The sequence below is a fragment of the Rutidosis leptorrhynchoides genome, chromosome 3, assembly GCF_046630445.1.
Source record: "Rutidosis leptorrhynchoides isolate AG116_Rl617_1_P2 chromosome 3, CSIRO_AGI_Rlap_v1, whole genome shotgun sequence".
Classification (NCBI taxonomy): Eukaryota; Viridiplantae; Streptophyta; class Magnoliopsida; order Asterales; family Asteraceae; genus Rutidosis; species Rutidosis leptorrhynchoides.
Genome location: NC_092335.1, coordinates 629159148 through 629182212, shown reverse-complemented (window position 1 = coordinate 629182212; position 23065 = coordinate 629159148). Strand labels below are relative to the sequence as shown.

Here is a 23065-nt window from a genome sequence, read left to right as displayed (position 1 = left end):
AGTATAGAGGACGAGAGTGTTACCTTTTCAGTTGATAGAGCTATGCAATAACCGCAATCTGCAGATGATACATGTTATTATATTCAAACTATAGATTCACATGCAGAATTGTTAGAAGAATTTCCAGAATTACAAGGAACAGGAGAATTTTCTTTAGGAGAAGGTAATGAACCAATTGATGAAGCTGAAATGTTAGCTACACTAATAGCTAATGGATATGAACCAACAACAGAAGAAATTCAAATGCTAAAAGAAGAAGACAGATATCGATACAAATTATCGATAGAAGAACCTCCGACATTAGAGTTAAAGCCACTTCCAAACCATTTGGAATATGCTTATTTACATGGTGAATCTAAATTACCTGTAATAATATCATCTTCTCTTACTGAAAATGAGAAATCACAACTCATTTCTGTGTTGAAAGCTCATAAACCAGCCATTGCATGGAAGATTCATGATATAAAAGGAATAACTCCTTCGTATTGCACGCATAAAATTCTTATGGAAGAAGGTCATAAAACATATGTGCAACGCCAACGAAGACTAAATCCTAATATGCAAGATGTTGTTAAGAAGGAAATTATTAAACTGCTAGATGCAGGTTTAATTTATCCAATTTCTGATAGTCCATGGGTAAGCCCAGTTCAATGCGTGCCTAAGAAGGGTGGCATGACTGTCATTACAAATGAGAAAAATGAGCTTATTCCTACTAGGACTGTAACAGGATGGCGTGTTTGTATTGATTATAGAAAATTAAATGACGCCACCAGAAAAGATCACTTTCCCTTACCTTTCATTGATCAAATGTTGGAAAGATTAGCCGGAAATAGTTACTATTGCTTTCTTGATGGATTTTCCGGATATTTTCAAATTCCAATAGCACCCGAGGACCAAGATAAAACCACATTCACGTGCCCTTATGGTACTTTTGCTTACAAACGCATGTCATTTGGATTTTGCAACGCCCCTGCAACCTTTCAAAGGTGCATGATGGCGATTTTTCACGACATGATAGAAGAATGCATGGAAGTTTTCATGGATGACTTTTCAGTCTTCGGTGATACATTTGAATCATGTCTAGCTAATCTTGAACGAATGCTTATTAGATGCGAACAATCAAATCTAGTTCTTAATTGGGAGAAATGCCATTTCATGGTTAAAGAAGGCATCGTTCTTGGACATAAAATCTCAAAGGAAGGAATTGAAGTGGATAGAGCTAAAGTAGATGTAATTGCTAAACTTCCACATCCCACCAATGTTAGAGGAGTTAGGAGTTTTCTAGGGCATGCCGGTTTTTACCGACGTTCTATAAAAGATTTTTCTAAAATTGCCACTCCTATGAATAAACTCCTAGAAAAGGATGCTCCATTCATCTTTTCAGATGAATGCATCAAATCTTTTAATATTCTTAAAGAGAAACTCACTAATGCGCCGATAATGATAACTCCAAATTGGAATCTACCGTTTGAACTTATGTGCGATGCAAGTGATTTTGCAATGGGAGCCGTTTTAGGACAAAGGATTGAAAAACGATTTCAACCTATATATTATGCTAGTAAGACATTACAAGGAGCACAAACGAACTATACAACTACTGAAAAAGAACTCCTTGCTATTGTCTTTGCTTTTGACAAATTTTGATCATATCTCGTTCTAGCTAAAACGGTGGTCTATACCGACCATTCTGCTCTTAGATACCTATTTTCGAAACAAGATGCTAAACCAAGATTAATCCGTTGGATCTTACTCTTACAAGAGTTTGATATTGAAATCCGAGATAAAAGAGGAGCAGAAAATCTCGCCGCTGATCATCTTTCTCGTCTTGAAAATCCCGAATTAGAAGTTCTAAATGAATCGGCCATACAAGACAACTTTCCTGATGAATATCTATTGAAGATAGATTATAATGAAATTCCATGGTTTGCAGACTATGCAAACCACTTAGTATGTGGATTCCTTGAAAAAGGATTATCGTACCAAAAACGAAAGAAATTCTTCAGTGATATAAAACACTATTTCTGGGAAGATCCACATCTGTTTAAAAGTTGTCCAGATGGAATAATACGCCGATGTGTATTCGGAGATGAAGCTAGTAAAATTTTAAACCATTGTCACACAGGACCAACAGGAGGGCATTATGGGCCTCAACTAACAGCAAGAAAAGTTTATGATGCTGGATTCTATTGGCCTACAATTTACAAAGACGCACACCTTCTTTGCAAATCCTGTGATGCTTGTCAAAGGGCCGAAAAAATAAGTCAACGTGATGAAATGCCACAAAATGTCATTCAAGTATGTGAAGTATTTGACATTTGGGGTATTGACTTTATGGGTCCATTTCCAAAATCTCATAATAATCTCTATATTCTCGTAGCCATTGATTATGTATCTAAATGGGCGGAAGCATAAGCTCTCCCAACTAACGATGCACGAGTTGTAGTCAACTTTTTAAAACGTCTTTTTGCAAGGTTTAGAACACCGAAAGCTTTAATAAGTGATCGGGGAACTCATTTCTGTAATAATCAACTTGAGAAAGTTCTCAAAAGATATGGAGTAACTCATAAAATCTCTACTGCATATCATCCACAAACAAGTCGACAAGTTGAAAATACCAACCGAGCTTTAAAACGTATTCTAGAGAAAACCGTAGGATCAAATCCGAAGGAATGGTCCATTAAATTGGAGGATGCACTCTGGGCTTTTAGAACAGCCTACAAAACTCCAATTGGAACCACACCTTTTAGACTTATTTATGGAAAAGCATGTCATCTTCCAGTAGAAATTGAACACAAAGCATTTTGGGCTTTGAAGACATGTAATCTCGACTTACATGAAGCTGGACGTCTACGGTTAAGTCAATTAAACGAATTAGAAGAATTAAGACAAGAAGCATACGAAAATTCGTTAATCTATAAGGAAAGAACGAAGAAATGGCATGATAAAAGAATCAGAAGTTCAAAAGAATTTAAAGAAGGAGACAGAGTTCTTCTTTTCAATTCACGATTCAAGCTATTTCCTGAAAAATTGAAATCAAGATGGTCTGGACCATTCATAGTCAAAAGAGTTTTCCCATATGGAACAGTAGAATTAATAAATTCAAATGGGATTGAATTTAAAGTTAATGGTCACAGAGTTAAACATTACATAGATAGTACGATGGAAGTCGACAACGAAGTTAATCACAATTTCGATACCACAGCTAACTAAGTGTGGGGAGAATCAAGTCTTTTAAGGATTTTATGTATTTATGTTAGATTTAGATTGTCTATTTTCGTGTAGTTCTCGAAAATGGAACCCGAATGGTCTTTCCCTAGCAGGCCCTAAAGAACTAGTCTTCTCCCCCCATTCTGAATTTTTATTTTTTTTTAGGAAATGAAGACTTCCTGTGAATTAAACCATGGTCTAATGCTACACGCTTTGATCACTAAACGTAATAATGACACACTTCCGAGTGAAATAGTATCAGTAATCAGAGAAAGATTGGACGGAGTAAGAAAAGAATCCAGATGCGAAGATAATAAGTTACAATTTGGTAAAGGAAAATCAAAATCCGCAGCGAAAAGAAGAGCACGACACCTAGAAAGATGTCACAAATGCGGAAAATGGTCACATGGAGGTAAATGTTCAAATAATCAAACCTATTCAAACACCGAATTTGTTACTTTATGCAGAGACGGACCATTCATATGTTTAGAAGAAAAAACACTGAATGCTCGAGGTTACGCCTATGTAGCTATGGAAAACCAATTAAACCGACTATCTTATGAGTGGGATAGATCGTATCACTAAGAATACTATCTCACAGGTAAGTCTGTACAGTTTTTATTTTATTTTATTTTTTATTTTTATTTTTAACCTTATGATAATAAACGCTAATTTGTTCGCTATAAAGTATTAAATTGGTATTCGATGAAATTAGGTTTGGCGACCGAAATTATTGATATCATTCAAAAATTTATTACATCACTGCGAAATTTAACGTTTATTCTTAAGGTATAAATATCTTTAATCAATCAACACAAAATATTTCAAAAATTCGTCATGAGTTAAATTAGGTCATGGAACCGAAATTACTTTACCGAAAAGAGGGGCGAATATTTTTGTTAATATTTGATTGATTAAAGTGGGATAAAAGCCAAAAAGATTTTTAATTTTATTTTTACCATGTTTTTACAATTAATATATAATTATTAATTTAATATTGTAAACTTATTTAAAATTGTAAATATTTGAAAAAATTAATCTTTTTAATATAAGTTTGTATGTATAAAAACAAAAATATAATATAAGTTTGGTGTCAATTTATAATATGAATTTTTAATTAAGTTTGGTGTGAATTTTTAATTTTATGCATTTTAAATATAAGTTTGGTGTGAATTTAAAAACAAAAATTTACTTTATTTTGCTAAGTTAAAAATATGATTTTTAAAATTCGTCGTAAGTTGAAGACTAGGTCATTGAACCGAAATTGCTTTACCCGAGGGAGGGACGAGAACTTTTATTATCATTATTTTTAATCTTATTGAACTAAAGTATGCCAAAAACAAAAACAAAAAAAAAACCCCAAAAATCTTTGCTTTTAAAATCGCGCTTTAATTTGACAAATTTTAAAATTTTGTCGAGGGACAGACTAGGACATCGATCCGAAACACCCTCGCTCCTAAAGGAAAACAAAATTTTTAGAATTTAATTAATTATATGTTTTATAAAGTATAAGGTTGTTAAAAAAAAAAAAACATGAAATCGCTGTAGCCGGGTACCCATGCGATCGCATGGGATTCTCACTATCCCTCCATGCGATCGCATGGAGGCAAATTCCAGGCCTGATACATACAGCTCGTTGTTCTGTCTTCTCCACATAAACACACACACACATATACGAAAAACACTCAAAACCTCACCAAATTTCATCATTTTTCCACCGTAATTCGTCATTTTTCTTGCTCTAATCATGCCTAGATTCTCATTCTTCAGCAAAATGGTAAAAATTACACCCCTAAACTCTATAAATTCCTAGTTTTTGTGATAATTACCAATTTTTTACCTAATGCAATTTTGTTAATTTCTAGTGTAATTAGTGTTAAATTGTTAGTATTTTATGCATGTATAACCTAGATTGATGCTATTTAACATGATTTGAAGCCAAAAACTTCAAAATTTTTAGAAATATAGGGTTTGTGTTCTTGAGCAATTTGGGGCTTTTTGATATAAACAGGTTATGGCCAATTTTTGTCATGAATTATTGCTAAATTGAGTAGTGTAACATGTTTAGATAGTTAAATGATCCAAACATTGATCCTAAACATGATTTTTAGAGATTAAAGTGGACTTTTTAAGTCCAAAATTCATGAACTTGATTAATTTGATATATTTGCCATTTGAGACTTGTTTAATTATTAGTAATGACTATTTTGACATGTTATTTGAGTTAAATGCTTATGAACTTTGTATACATTTTCATATGTGCTTATTTGAAAAGTGTAGAATTGTGAAAAATTGTGAAAATGTGTATAAGTTTAATTTTGATTTAACATGTTATAGTGATTGTTTTAAGTTGTTATTTTGCTAACACTAATGTATATTTGGATACACAAATTTTTGTGTTTAATGTGTTTTGCAGAAAGCCGATACTGGAGGTTCAGGAGCATCATCATCTAGACGACCAGCACCAGCACCAGAACCAGAACCAGAAATGCAACACGAACAAGAACCACAACAAGAACCACAACAACAGCCTGATCAGCACATACCTTATTATGATCCAGTACAGTTTGTTGATGAATTCATAGTATTCCCAATGAGGCTACTAGTAGAATTCCCAACGATTCCTGAGCACACTCTGCATCCTAATCTGAGATTTGATAGGAGATGGAGAGATTACGAGACATATCAAAGGAACAAATTCAAATTGGTAATAAAAAATGTAGAGGTGCCAAGGGTAATCGATTGAGCCCCTTTGGAAACGGTCCATCTAGCTGACCGTGTTAGACAGCTTTTAGTTCAAAGGTATGGCAGTTCTTCTTTTACATATTAGGAACGTCTTTTCACCATTCGTAGACCTGTATATAAGGAATGGTGTGTTGAGTTGATGAGTACTGTATCACTTGATACAAATATAGTTAGAATAGATGATATAAGATTTCTTAGGTTTATCCTTGGCGGTAGGATGTACAGAATGTCCATGCTGGACATGGCCAGGGCTTTACAGATATATACTTCTGGTGAGTTGCTACTACCCGATTGTACAAACTTGATTCATTATGGTGAAAGGGTAGATAGCAACTTTGACGCTGACGCCATTTGGAGGCGTATGTCACATTTTGATGTTTTTACACGAGCAGGAGGACACTCCTATACACATATTGACAGTGCCGAGCTTCGTAATATTCATATATTTTTGGCTAACTCGATTACACAGAGAGGTCACAATAAAGAAAAAATTACCTTACATGATTTATTCTACCTAAAGTGTATTCGGGATCCTAGAAGCTTTGTCAATATCCCTTACTGTGTTGCTTTTTATTTATCTAAAATGGTAGAGGGAATGCAGGACGGGAGTATAATAGGAGGAGGTATTTTTGTTACTCTCATTGGAGAGTATTTAGGTGTTGATAGGAACCAAAGAGGTCCATTACAGCTTTGTAGAGAACAGGTTGAGCCCTTAGGATTGAAAGTTTATGTGGGTGCTAAGGTATTGAAAAGTAGACGTAACCAGGCAGTACCCTATGAGGGATCTCATCCTCAGGTAGAGAGAGGCTCAGACGAGGAAATGGAGGAGGCGGAAGACATTAGGTGTGATGACCCGGGAATTTCCAACCAAATTTAAACTTTAATCTTTATATGTTTCTGACACGATAAGCAAAGTTTGTAATGTTGAGTCTCGAAAACTTTGGAACAGTTATATGAATGCTTTTGCCCTTTTGACCATTTTCGATGATTCACGAACAATTAAATGTATATATATATATATATATATATATAAATAATAATGTGAAATATAATTTGAAGTATTGTACGTTGCTGTTGCTAAAATTAATTATGTAATATAAAATAAAAATAGAATATTATAATAATTATTATTTAAAATATATTTATATATCTAATTGATGTGTATTAAAAATGTATATGTGATTTTGAAATTCTTTTGTAAACAATGGAACATAATATAATTTCTGTAATTAAAACTGTCGGTAGAATAAACCAAATATCCTACTGCTACGGTACCTAATTGATTAATTCGTTAGAATTCACTGTGCTTGATTTGTGATTATCTTCTTCACTAATATATATTATATATATAATATACATATATTCACATACATATATAATACAAGTATAAATATAATTTTTATAATAATATTGTACTATTTCTAATAATAATATCAACCGCATTGTTAATAACATTATTATGATTACTACATCCAATATTATTATTAATGTTATTATTAATCTTAATAACTGTATTATCAATTCTAATATAATGTATAAATATATATATATATATATATACATATATATAAATATATATAATATGATATGTATAAGTGTTATATTATAATTAGGGATATTATTATTATCATTAATAGTATTAATATAACTAATATTATTTGGTAACACCACAAATATTGTTATTATCATTTTCATTTTCTTTTTAAAAAGAAAACATAATTATTATTGTTATTACTCTTATTAATATTATCATTAGTATTAGGGTTATTATTATTATTAATGTTATTATTATTATTATAGTATTAGTATTCTTATTATTATTATTATTATTATTCATTATTATTAATATAATTATTATTAGTTATTAATATTAATTATATAAAATATATAATTCAAGGATTTCGTACAAGTTGTTACAAGAATTAACCAAGTTGATTTAATTTGATTTTCTGTTTTTAATTTGATTGCATAATGATCTCAATCTGAGGTAAACAACAAAATTAGTTGACAGTCCATATCTATTCATACGCTATTCCTATTAGTTTTATTATTATTTTTTTACTCCTTTTGTTTTTTTGTTCTTGGCTGAGTATATGCTGTCGAGCTACGATCTCTGAATTTAATCAATTAATCTATGTATCTGATATATTGTTCAAGCTTTCCATATCATCTTCAATTATCACATACATCTGTATTAGATTGAATAAAAAAAAAAAAAGAAACCAAACAGCTCGTTTCTCTGCTCTTTCACTTTTTCACCATATTTCAATTGAGAACGAATTTGCAAAAAGTAGAATTGCAGTCTTGTTAGGAATTCCAATTCAAAACTATCCTCAAAATCTCAATTTCCAATTCTTCTTAACAAGAAAGAATTTCAGAGTCAAACTTTTAATTGTCAAAAGTCAACCGAGTGTTCTAGGAGTAAATTGGAGTTATAGGAGTTGTTTCAATTGAAATTAATGAATCATAGAGCTTCCATTAATCATTTGAAACATTTTTCGTGTTGTGAGTTTTGTCTAATACGTTTGAGAAATTGAAACCGAATTTTTTTTTCTTCACAGCTACCGTCGCTTTTTTTTTTTTTATATAAATTTTTTTGTTGTTGTTTTGATTAATTCACAATCATCATCTTACTGAGTGTTTACATTTCGAGTTACAAGTACCAAACAAATTTTTTTTTCTGTTATGATTACTTCTGCTCGTTTGATCCTTGAAGAAGATGATGACTATAAACGTTGGGTTAAATATAATTGGGGTATCCATTAAAACAGAAAGACATCAAATGGGTCAGTGGTCATGAGTGTTGAGGGGGACGGGTGGTCGCAAGTTCGAGTCCCGTCTCGGGCAGTCTTCTACTTTTTAATGCTATTAAGGTATACTCTAATAGTTTTTTTTTATTATTATGATTATTATTGTTATCACTATGATTATTATTATTATTATTATTAGCATTATAGTAATTATTATTATGAATATCTTAGATATTAGTATTATGAGTATTACTAAAGGTTAGTATTAGTAATTATTATTATCAGTAACATAACTTAAGATATTATCATTTTTGTTACTATTATTATCACTCCAAAATTATTAAGTATTATCATTACTAAAATTATTATTATTAGTATTATTATCATTAAATTAGTATTGTTAGTATCATTATAACTAAAAATAGATTTAACATGTTGATAACGTAAGTATATAATAAAAGATGACATAATAGAGATTATAGGAAGTGATTATAAGAATTCATGTAAAAATTATGAGTTGATTATGAAATAATGTTATAAGAAACTATAATCATTAGTTTAGAAACTAAATACGAAGATTATGATTACTATATAAAAGTTTTAATAAAATTGATAAATTTATATGAATATAAAAATCGAGTATAAATGTTATTAAGAAAATGATTAATATTTTAATTGAATTATGATTTAAAAGAACTACTACGATTATCATAATTATTGTTGCCATTGTTATAAAACTTAGTATTACTATCATTATTAATATCATTATTTTTATTAACATTATTATCATCACTATCATTATTATTATATAATATCATTATTTAACACAAACTTAACTATATATATATATATATATATATATATATATATATATATATATATATATATATATATATATATATATATATATATATATATATATATATATATATATATATATATATATATATATATCAAACCTACTAATATTATTTATATAAATAACAAACTATCGATTTTAAGCATAACATTAGACAAGTATGTATATAAATATAGATATTAATAAACTATATAAATATTAACTATTATAAATATATACATAAATTAAACATACATAATATATAAACTAAAGGTATAATATGTAAATTTGTTCAGTTATGATTATATGTTTAATATAAATATACTAATAATATAGGTTCGTGAATCCGAGGCCAACTATGCATTGTTCGATATAGTCATATGTATTTTTACTACAAAATACATTAGGTGAGTTTCATTATTCCCTTTTTATATATATTTTTGGGACTGAGAATGCATGCGTTGTTTTTATAAATGTTTTTACGAAATAGACACAAGTAATCAAAACTACATTATATTGTTGAATGATCGAAATCGAATATGCCCCTTTTTATATAGTCTGGTAATCTAAGAATTAGGGAACAGACACCCTAATTGACGCGAACTCTAAAGATAGATCTATCGGGCCCAACAAGCCCCATCCAAAGTACCAGATGCTTTAGTACTTCGAAACTTATATCATGTCCGAAGGAGGATCCCGGAATGATGGGGATATTCTAATATGTATATTGTTAAGGTCGGTTACCAGGTGTTCAATCCATATGAATGATATTTTTGTCTCTATGCATGGGACGTATGTTTATAAGAAATGGAAATATGAAATCTTGTGGTCTATTAAAATTTATGAAATGATTATTTATGTTAAACTAATGAACTCACCAACCTTTTGGTTGACACTTGAAAGCATGTTTATTCTCAGGTACGAAAGAAATCTTCCGCTGTGCATTTGCTCATTTTAGAAATATTACTTGAAGTCACTCATGGCATATTTCAAAAGACGTTGCATTCGAGTCGTTGAGTTCATCAAGATTGTTATTAAGTCAATTATAGTTGGATATATTCTGAAATGGTATGCATGCCGTCAATTTTCGTTGTAAAGAAAGTTTGTCTTTTAAAATGGAATGCAATGTTTGTAAAATGTATCATATAGAGGTCAAATACCTCGCGATGTAATCAACTGTTGTGAATCGTTTATAATCGATAGGGACTTCGTCCGGATGGATTAGGACGGGTCTTCACAGTTGGTATCAGAGCGGTGGTCTTAGTGAACCGGGTCTGCATTAGTGTGTCTAACTGATAAGTCGTTAGGATGCATTAGTGAGTCTGGACTTCGACCGTGTCTGCATGTCAAAAGTTTTGCTTATCATTTTTGTCAGAAATCATTTGCTTATCATCCTTAGTAAATTACCTGCTTATTATTCTTAGTCTAGACACATCTTATTGCATTGACTGCATGAATAGTGTATAGACAAAATTCGTATCTTAGCGTATCTGCTAATTCATATCTTAGCATATATGTTATTGTTATCTTTGCCTGACAGCTCCTATAGATTCCTCAGTAACTTATGAGATTTTAGTATTATATAGGCATATGTAAAATTATGTATTTCAGGGTACTAATCTATATCCTATAATCTATTTCTTATTGAAAATCCTTCATCTGATCGTACGAGATGAATCCCTCAATCAGTTCGAGTCCCTCAGATTTCGATAGCTATTCCAATAGTAATTCCGACAGCTCTTCCGGCATGGATGTTCACCTAAGCTCCGAAAACAGCGTCACCAGAATGAATCAACCAATCATCCATCCCCAATTCATCTGATGGGTTCGTCGTCGACTATCAACTGTGGACTACCAACATTGGACAATTAAAATGAATTAAAATATTGACTATAACATATGAAACTAAACAATTCTTCAAGTTTGCCACTTGATTTCATCTCAAACCTCATTTGTATCTTGATGATTAAGATCCACGTTCAAACCTTTCATGATTCTTGAAAACATCTCAAACGAGAGGATGAACCAACCGCACTTCATCTACGGGAGAAAAGATTGATGCATTTAGTTATGCATCTGAAAAATTCTCGGAAACTGAGTAAACGTTTAACACGTAGTTGTGCTAATTCCTTTAGTGTTATTATTACCCAAAATAACTTGGTAGTTCCTTTCAAAGTAGCAAATTTTGTCACAGCTCCAGCAAATCAACTTCGACTTTTCGTTCGAAACAACCTTATTATCACCTTGATTTATATGTATGCTCTTTTATTGTTACCGGGGAACCTTTTATATTCCACAATATTACCGTCAGCGTTTAATCATCTAAAAACACAATTCTCTTGAAATCACCTCGGATTGATAACCAATGATTCGGATATGGTAGCAGTAAATGTAGAGGAATCGGCAATCAATACTTTGGAAACTCACAGCATATCTACATCAACAGTTATATGTATAACATTTATCTTCTAGAATAATGACCTTCCATTCTGAAATTTTGAAAAGTACCCAGTCTACAAATCTCTGAATATTGAAAAAGCTAAATGAAGCAACAGAAACCGTAGACAACCGTAAACGATCTTAATAGCCAGAAGTTTGATAATAAAGAATAGTTTGTTGGAAAAGCTCAGAAAAGTTGGAGCTGGAAAACAGATTGAGCTAACCATGAAGGAGACCAAGGACAAATACAAGGACCAAACCCTATATTCAAAGAATCCAGGTAATTCTGGATCCGATGAAATCTTTAGAGAATATTCTGCTCCGAAGTCATGTTAAAATCTTGCGGAAAATCTTTCTCCATCAACCATCGAACTTAGAAATTCCAAAATATCATCATCAATATCTTCGATATTTCCGAGGATATTTTCATAAATATTCTCGTCCGAAATTATATACCTCTTCGTGCTTCCTGTGTATCATTATATTGGAAACATTCAATAGAAAATTTAGTATCGAAAAGTAGATCATGCGAAATTATGAAGAAAGCCATGGACAAATTACAAAGAATAAGTTTGACTTCAAAGAATCCAAATGATTCAATGTCTGTTAAAGTCTTTAGTGAATATCTTGCTCCTTACTCTAAACTCTTGCAGACAATAGTTTCTATCATACTCTGATCTTAGATATTCCGAGATATCATCGTATCTTCCATTATAAATATCCTCCATATTTCTGAAGATATTTTTATAATTATTCTTATCTGAAATCATCAATCTCTTCGTGTTATCAGTGTTACATCATATAGAAACTGTTAGTTTCTATATTCTGTAAACTTTCGAGCTTAAAATATGAATGTTATTGAAGTAATGTTGGGAACTGATGCATGAGTTAGTATAATATAATGACACTTGATCAACGTTGATGTAATGAAGATCGTGTCTTTTTATTTTGAACGGATTTAGATTGAATTTATTACACGAATTGGTTGTAATTATATGGCGTTTTTATGATTTCGGATTGATTTCACTCATATAGGCAACTTTGTCCTATCCGTATAGTAATAGTTTATTTGGTAAATCCGGTTCGTTCCACAGGGAGGTTGAGTTTTCAAGATTTTAATCGCTAAAAGATAAACTAATTAAAAGGGGAATTTTGAATTAGGGTTTACTACTTAATTGAACGGAATTTAAATTTAACTAAAACTAAATAACTAAATTAACGACAATAAAAATACAATTTAAACTAATTTATCAAAATAGAAGAAATAAGGTTTTTCATGGAAATATAGCAAAATAGCAAAAAGTAATTAAAGTTTACGATATGGCAATAAGTGAAATTGAAGAGATTTAAAATAAGGTAAAGTAGTGGCTACTAAAATATGTCCCCTCTGGATTTATGGATTGTTTTTAAGTCCGATTATGATGTTTTAATATATATCCTTATATTTAATCTTCCGATTTATAAAGATTTAACTAACTAAAATTAAATCTAACTTTCGTTTCGATCTCGTTCTAGCGAACTAAATTATACCCCGACTATTCAAATTAAGATTTAATCCAGTTTTTACTTCCGTTAAAACCAAAATTATAACGGTCTTACCCTTTTTATAATTACACGATTATATAAATTATAATATTACCCAAACCACCGAATCACACTTCTAAATTGTTGTCAATAATTTGTCCATATGTCCGTCTAGGTCACTGAGGTGTTGAAGCATAATTTATGTAAATTTAATGCACTTTCGTTTATTAATTTAATAAATTATGTGATAGGGGTGAAAATATTAAATTATATAACAATGGGTCGGTGATTAAACTTAATATTAAAAATAGTCAAAGTTACATCATAACATTATAATATGGTTCAATCCATTTGTCCAGAGGTTCTACATTTTAATTACCACTATGAGTATTTAGTTGGACATTATAACGGCGTAAAAATATAAATTATATAAAATGGACATGGTAACAATAATAATAATAATAATAAACGATAACAATAATAAATAATAAATAACGATAATAACGACGATAATAATAAATATTAAGATAACAATAATAAATAATAATAATAATGATAGTAATAACAACGATAATAATGATACGCGAAAATAAAGTTGGGACGTGGAGACTTACAGCGAATTGGAACAGTAAAAAGTGATATAATTAGCGTAGTGGTACCCGGACAGAACTTCGACTAAAAACCCGTAAATTAAATGTTACAATAACCTTATTATTAAAATAAACTTAAATTAAAATTATAATTAAAATTATATATAAGTATTACAGAGGAAAAGAAAATATTGTACCTATAAAGCTCGAGCAAACTGGCTTTTTATAGATATTTGGCCTGCTACAGTAACCCATGCGATCGCATGGGTTTTATGCCTATTTTCCATGCGATCGCATGGCCGCCAGATCCAGCTCACAATTTTTTTGGATTTTTACTTGTCGACATATTATAAAAATATATATAATATATAAATAATTTATATAATTATTTAAATATTATATTATATTCTTGTGCATAGTTGACTCATAATTTTGGCTCCGATGTCTCGTACATTTACGCCCGGTTTATGTCTCAGTCCCGGTTTCTCGAACGTCTTTTCGTACAATTTAATATCGTGTAATTTGCGTTCCGCGACTTGCATTCTTGTCAATCTTTAGACATTTTTCTTCGATAATTTAAACCACTTGGAGTGTAACTTGTACGTTTGAGCATTTTGGACGTTTTTGCCTTTTAAATCTTCATTTTTGAGCGATCTTCGTCTTTCGTCTTCGCACTTATTTATTTAAACAATTACAACTAAAAATAAGGAAATTACAATTAAAAACATTACATTCTGGAATGATATTGCGACTAAATATTTGTTCGTTTGGAGCAATATCAATTATCCCTACACTTGAACGTTGCTTGTCCTCAAGCAATACCAAACTTGAAATAAACTTCACTCAAATCACTTCTTTATTCTCACACTTTATACATCAGTGATTTTGATATGGCGGTATGAACAATGATAGTAATGATGTGGTTTACAGTCCCACATGACTATGAAAATTTAGATCCTTAAGGAAATTGGATCTTTATGAAAACTTTTGATCTTTTAAAAATTCAAGCTAGATTTTACCCTAGACAAGTTTTCCGATTTAACCCTTTATCGGAGTTGCAAAATGTTTTTGTGGGTTTCAGATTTTTAAATTTTAGCTCAAAACTTGCGGTTTTGTGTCACCCACTTGCTAACCTTGTATTAGGAAAGCACACATCCAGTATACTTGTCCCGTATATTACCTTTCAGTAAACTACCGTCCGGTTCTAAAGGAAAGCGATGAACAAGCAACTGTTAAGGCAATGTCTAATGACATGCATTTGATTATGGTCCACAACGTGTCGGATGCAATTACTATCCTTTGTAGGAGAAATAGTAAAGATCACCCTATAATTTTTTGGTCTGGCACAAGGTCCTGTCTTCGACCATGCTATGCAACCACCGTTCTTACGGTTGACACCCGATTTGGTTCAGGTGACCTAATGAATTCTTGATGAATTCTCAGGATTTTACGTTCAATGGTAATGAACGCATTGAAAATAGGTTTTCAGAAAACAAATCGGTTTTAATTTGATCAAAATATTTTCTCGTTCAAGCTAATTTTTAAGGATTGAGTAATATCAGGCTTAAAAGCTGATTTTTCTCAATCTCAAGGATTGAGTAATATCAGGCTTAAAAGCTGATTTTTAATCTTTAAGGAGATTATCCTTTCTGGGGGTCTGATTCATTAGTCTTATCAAGCTAATTTGCACGGAGCCCTCCCCATTTTACAAGACAGATCCTCTCATGGTTAGGATAAGTCTGACCACATGGCGACCCTGTTTGATGTTGAGGTCCGTGGATTTCCAGCTGATTTTTGAAAAAACTTTTCAAGGTTTTTCGTAGACTCTACAACTGGTCTGGACGACAACTTCCTGACCTAAATCAAGAAGCGCGTTTCTTTTTCTGAAGACTTTACTTCATTTTAATGATGGAATTGATTCATCGTGTAGATCCATCTTTTCTTTCATTTATATTACAATTTAATGGGTAAAACAAATTTATACAGCCCAAAACAAAAGTACCTGCAATAAACTTCGCACTAACATGTGATAACAGTTCATATATATTGACAAATCTCCCTACACTTGGCTTTTTTCATGCGTCTTTTTAAAAAAAATTAAAAAATAAATTCAAGCCTTTTAGCTGTTTCTCAATTTATGTCATTTTTTTAGGGTAACAATAATTTCGGTACCCGCACCTAGTTTTATCGTTCATAAACATATTAAACAAGATTTAAATTCATTTAGTTAAAATTTTTTAAAATTTTTCACAAAATTTAGAAAATAATCCTAGTGTAAATCCGAGAGAATTTATAATCCCTCCCCACACTTGAGATCATGCAATGCCCTCATTTGCAATGAAATCAAACAAGATTAAATTCACCAGGGCAATTATAATAGAAAGGGAGTTAAAACCTCTTTAGCTCAATAGCAGTAACTTTCGGGATTTCTGTTAATTCTGTTGATGTTGATTTGTCCGTCATTCGAAAATTTCCGTCACCTTTTCACATGTTTCGCCAAAAATTGATTGCTTTTGCTGAACTTAATTTCAGTCTTTGAAAATGCACCTTTTACCCTTGTTAGTACATAAAATAAAATACAAACATATATACATATTTTTGAAGTTGGGTATATTACCCCATATTCATATAATATTTTTGGCATACTTTAGATCAATAATATAAAAATAATGATAACAAAATTTTTCGCCCCTTCCTTGGGTAAAGTAATTTCGGCTCTACGACCTAGTTTTCAACTCACGACGAATTTTAGAAATCATTTTTTAAAACTTAATGAAATAAAGTAAATTTTGTTTTTAAATTCACACAAAATTTAAATTTAAAAAGCATATTAATTTCATACAAAACTAAAAAAATTCAGAATGGAGGGAGAAGACTAGTTCTTTAGTGTCTGCTAGCGGAAAAGACCAATCAGGCTCCACTCTTGAAATAATTTGAAATGTTTTAAGAAGGCGAGTGGTTAGCTAATATTACCCTGAATTTATTTGTCCTTAGGGTAGAATGTGATGTCATCTCTTTCAGTGTTGTTGAACCCTTCATAATAGAATTTAAGTCTGTGACCATTCACATTGAAAATACCACCATTCTTGTCATATAACTCTACGTATCTAGATGGGAATGCTTGTTTTACTTCATACGGTCCCCTCCATCGGGACTTAAGTTTCCCAGGTGAAAACTTAAAACGTGATTGAAAAACTAGAACTTTGTCTCCTGGTTCAAATGCTTTCTTCTCTTTTAAGCGAGCATCGTGCCATTTCTTAGTTCTCTCTTTGTAAGATCTCGAGTTTTCATATGCTTGAAGTCTTAGTTCATCTAATTCATGCAATTGTAAGAATCGATTTTCTCCGGCTTCCACAAGGTCTGTATTACATTCTTTTAGTGCCTAATACGCCTTGTGTTCAACTTCGACAGGTAGATGACACGCCTTACCATATATTAATCGGAAAGGAGTGGTACCAATGGGCGTTTTGAATGCAGTTCTAAATGCCCACAACGCATCATCTAGCTTTCGATGCCAGATTTTTGGATTATTCTTAACCGTTCTTTCTAAAATTCGTTTAAGACCTCGATTTGTGTTTTCAACTTGGCCACTCGTTTGAGGGTGGTAAGAAGTTGAGAAACGATGATTAACTCCATACTTTTTCAGTACTTTCTCGAGTAATTGATTTGTAAAATGAGTTCCACGATCACTGATTAATGCCTTTGGAAGCCCGAATCGTGAGAATAGGTTTTTAAGAAAGCTGACAACAACTCGAGCATCGTTAGTGGGTAAAGCTTTTGCTTCAGCCCATTTAGAAACATAATCGACTGCTACGAGAATGTATTTGCATTTGTTAGAGGCGGGGAATGGACCCATGAAGTCAATACCCCAAATGTCAAATACTTCGCATACTAGGATGCTTTGTTGTGGCATTTCGTCTCTCTTGGAGATATTTCCAGATCTTTGACAAGCATCACAGATTTTCACCGTGTTGTAAGAATCTTTGAAAATAGTAGGCCAGTAAAAACCTGAGTCAAAGACCTTCTTAGCTGTATAGCTTGGTCCGAAATGTCCGCCAGCTGGTCCTTGATGACAGTGCTCTAGAATTTGTTGAGCTTCTTTACCGTATACACATCGACGAATAACTTGATCTGCTCCTATACGAAAGAGATTAGGGCTTTCCCAGAAGTAAAACTTTAGATCAGCGAAAAATTTCTTCTTTTGCTGGTAAGTTTGATTTTTAACAAGAATTCCTGCGGCTAGATAATTGGCAAAGTCCGCAAACCATGGAATTTCTTCTTCCATTTTAATTTTCATTAGGAACTCGTCTGGAAAAGTATCGTGAATAAGAGATTCGTCGAGTGATTCCAAGTTAGGATTTTCAAGACGGGACAAGTGATCTGCAGCGAGATTTTCAGCACCCTTTTTATCCTTGATTTCAATGTCGAATTCTTGTAGGAGAAGAATCCAACGAATTAGTCTAGGCTTAGCATCTTGCTTCTTGAATAAGTACTTTAGGGCTGAATGATCGGTATAAACAATTGTTTTAGATAACACTAGGTAAGATCTAAACTTATCGAAAGCAAAAACTACTGCAAGAAGCTCCTTCTCAGTGGTTGTGTAATTTAACTGAGCTCTTGTAAGTGTTTTACTTGCGTAGTAGATTGGTTGAAATTTGTTATCTTGACGTTGACCTAAAACAGCTCCCAGCGCGAAATCACTTGCATCACACATTAGCTCGAAAGGTTTGGACCAGTCGGGTGATACCATAATGGGTGCATTCGTAAGTTTCTCTTTCAGAATGGAGAAAGCATTTAGACACTCTTCGTTGAAATCGAATGTACTGTCTTTCTCAAGAAGTTTAGTCATGGGTCGAGCGATTTTGGAAAAGTCCTTTATGAATCGCCGATAGAATCCCGCATGACCAAGGAAACTACGAATTCCTTTAACATTGGTTGGAGGAGGAAGTTTTGAAATAACGTCGACCTTAGCTTTGTCTACTTCCATTCCAGCTCGAGAAATCTTGTGTCCTAAAACAATGCCTTCCTTCACCATGAAGTGGCATTTTTCCGAGTTTAAAACAAGATTTGATTCTTCACAACGAATTAGCATTCGTTCAAGGTTTGAGAGACATGAGTTGAAGGAGTCTCCAAAAATAGAGAAATCATCCATAAAGACTTCTATACTTTCTTCAATCATGTCATGAAAAATTGCCATCATACACCTTTGAAAGGTGCCTGGTGCGTTACATAATCCGAATGGCATTCTTCGGTACGCAAAAGTACCAAATGGACAAGTAAATGTGGTCTTGTCTTGGTCTTTTGGATCAATTGGAATTTGAAAATAACCGGAGAATCCATCAAGGAAACAGTAGTAATCTTTTCCCGCCAAACGTTCTAGCATTTGGTCGATATATGGTAGCGGGAAATGATCTTTCCTTGTAGCGTCGTTTAGACGACGATAGTCTATACAGACTCTCCACCCAGTGACTGTTCTTGTAGGAACGAGTTCGTTCTTATCATTTAGAATAACAGTCGTACCTCCTTTCTTGGGTACTACTTGTACAGGACTTACCCACGGGTTATCGGATATAGGGTAAATTAACCCGGCATCAAGTAATTTGATAACCTCCTTTTTAACAACTTCTTTCATGTTAGGGTTTAACCTCCGTTGCCTTTGTACCACGGGTTTAAAATCTTCTTCCATTAGAATTTTGTGGGTACAATAAGCAGGGTTAATCCCTGGAATATCAGTTGTTTTCCAAGCAATTGCCTTTTTGTGGGTTTTTAAAATAGACATTAACCTACCCTTTTCGTCATCGGAAAGTTTTGATGAAATTATGACGGGTAATTGTGACGTTCCTTGGAGATAAGCATACTCCAAATGTTCCGGGAGTTCTTTAAGTTCTAAGGTGGGTGGTTCTTCCAAGGAAGATTTTATCCGGAACCTATTACCATCGGTAATTTCTTCAAAAGGTTCATCTTCCCCAGGAATTTCTTCTTCTACGTATTCTTCATCAGTGACTACCTTCAACAGCTTGTCTAACTCTATATCGACATCAAAATCTTCACCTTCACCCATCGGGGTGAAATCTGAGGTGTCGACATTTAATAGTTCTTGTAGTTCCTCCTCAATACAACAATCAATAATGTCTATTTGGAAACATTCGTCATCAGGAGACATAGGGTGTTTCATAGCCTTATCTATGTTTAATATAATTCTATCCTCACCCACACCTAAGCTGAGATTTTTCTCTTTTACGCGCACAATTGCGTCAGCAGTATTTAGAAAGGGACGCCCTAGAATTAGGGGAACCTTACTATCTTCTTCCATTTCAAGAACAACGAAATCAGCAGGAAAGATTAAGTGATTTACTTTAACCGGCAGGTTTTCAGCAATGCCAATAGGATAATTGTAAGTTCTATCAGCTAATCGTATACACATCCTAGTTGGTTTTAAATCACCTAAGTTCAATTTTAAGTACAAGGAGTGAGGCATAAGGTTAATGCTTGCTCCTAAATCAGCTAATGCATCGTACATTACTGAATCTCCCATCAGACAAGGAATGATGAAACTTCCAGGATCTCCAAGTTTTGGTGGCAAATTTTGCTTTTGTAAAATTGCCGAGCATTCCTCATTAAGGAATGTGGTTGAAACTTCTGCATATTTTCCTTTGTCTGCTATAAGATCCTTGATAAACCTTCCATAATTCGGCATACCCGCAAGAACATCTACAAGCGGTACATTTATACAAATTTGCTTAATCATGTCAGCAAACTTGTTGTATTGTGCTTGTAATTTATCTTTCTTCAAATGTTGCGGATATGGAATCGGAGGTTTGTATACCTTCAATGGTGGTTGATTTTGAGTCTTTGGTGCACTTGTGGTTGGCATCGTATTTTCTTCCACCACAGGTTCATTTTCTTGTGAAACATGAATAGGAGTGAGAGGCTTTGGAATCTCTGGGTTAATGGTTAACCCAGTTCGTGTAGTGATTGAATTAACTTGCGAAATATTACTTGAATTTTGAGTTTCCTTACCCTTAGGGTTTGGTTGCGTGTTGGATGGTAAAGTGCCCGATTGCCTTTCAGCAAGCAATTGGGATATTCTTTCCATATCTCTTTCAAGGTTTTGAATTGACGCTTGATGATTCCTTTGTACTTGCTCGTTTTCTGTTTGGGATTGATGAAGTTGTCTCTTCACTTGCTCATTCGTTTCTGATTGACTTTTGACAAAATTCATCATAACTTCTTCAAAGTTAGATTTCTTCTCTACTGGTTGCGTGTTATGATTTTGTTGTTGATATGGTAATTGAGGTAACGGTTGTTGTTGGAAATTTTGTTGAGGTGGAAATGGAGGTTGGTTTCTATTGAAAAAGCCAGGTGGTCCATTTCTTTGAAAAGCAAAATTCTTCGGGTTTTGATATCCTGGGTTTGCAGGTTGATAATTAGAATTTCCTCCTTGAAAATTTCCTTGTCTTTGATTAGCCATAAAATTAACTTGTGCTACTGAGTTCATTGGCCGATCATTGATATCACAATCTTTCGTGAAATGTGGTTGTCCACAGATTTCACAGCCTACTTGCAATGCTAAAACTGTTGAATTTAGTTTCTCTATTTCTCTTCCAAACTTTTTGAATTGATTCGACAGTGAAGCTATGGTTGTATTATTGTCTTCATTTTCTTCAAGGCTTGCCACCGTCCTTCTAGGTAGTTGATCTCTAGATGGTGTCCATTCAAAAGTATGAACTGACATGTCTTCTAACATGTCATACGCTTGATTTGGTGATTTGTACATAAATACTCCTCCATGGAAGGAATCTAATATACCACGAGTATGTTCATCAATACCACGATAAAAAGTTTGTACTATTTGCCCTTTTTGCAATCCGTGTTGCGGACAATTTCGTAACATTCTTTTTAATCTTTCCCATGCATCATAAAGAGTTTCGTCCGACTTTTGTTTAAAAGTGGTGATTTCAGTTCTAAGTCTTTCAGCTTTTGCCGGTGGGAAAAATCTGGTAATGAATTTTTCTCTTAATTCATTAAAAGTTGTGATAGAATCAGGTTTTGATGCTTTCAACCATGCTTTTGCGTCTCCGATTAACGAATACGGAAAAGTTCTCAACTTAAATGCATCTGAAGAAACATCTTTGTTTTTGTACAGTTCACATAAATCTTCAAAAGCTTCTAAATGTTCTATCGGATTGTTATTAAGTCTTCCGTCGAATTGGTTTTCACGAACCGTGTGCATAAACTGCCCCTTGACTTCCCAGTTTTCAGCCTCAATTTCAGGTCTTCTTATAGATGAAAGAGCGAGAGGGGGAACAGTTTGTCTGGTATTCCACATCGGTAGATCATTTGGATCAGGTGTTACTTCAGCCATTTCTTCTTTAATGACGATGGTTTCTGGTTCAGTTTTGATTTCTGGTTGACCACTAGTGTTTCCTACTTGTTTATCTTTTTTGTTATTTTTCGGTGTTTTCGGTTTACTAGTACTACCTAATTTTTTTTGTTTTTCTTGTTTTAATCTTTTGTTCAAGTTTCTCTCAGGCTCTGGATTAAGTGCAACGAGTTTAGGATTTCCTGAACGGGTCATACAATTACAAAATTGTATGTAGTCTTGAAGGATTTATTCACTAAGTGTATGAACATTGAACTTTCTTGAAAATGAATTTTCACGAAAGGATCGAATAACTAAAAACGATGATAAAAACCTTTAAACAAACAGATTTTCCTTCTGATTTTGCCCACGTTTCGAATAGCCAAAAGATGCAGCAGAGGGGCAGGATTTGTTTGGTCTCAATATAATTGAGTACTGTTTGGCTCCAATAACCCAGTCCACGTACAAATCCAACTATTAATACGAATCAGAAAAATTATCTATTTATTTAACTGCCAACTTTCCCCGGCAGCGGCGCCAAAAAGTTGATGTAATGAAGATCGTGTCTTTTTATTTTGAACGGATTTAGATTGAATTTATTACACGAATT

At 32.7% G+C, this 23065-nt stretch overlaps 1 non-coding gene across 1 annotated transcript; it reads left to right on the top strand.

Annotated features, from left to right (window-relative positions):
• Positions 1 to 21958: 21958 nt before the first annotated feature.
• LOC139903744 (small nucleolar RNA R71) lies at positions 21959 to 22065 on the top strand. The gene has a single exon (XR_011778539.1). It is a non-coding gene; the product is annotated as a small nucleolar RNA R71 (small nucleolar RNA).
• The last annotated feature ends 1000 nt before the right edge of the window (positions 22066 to 23065 follow it).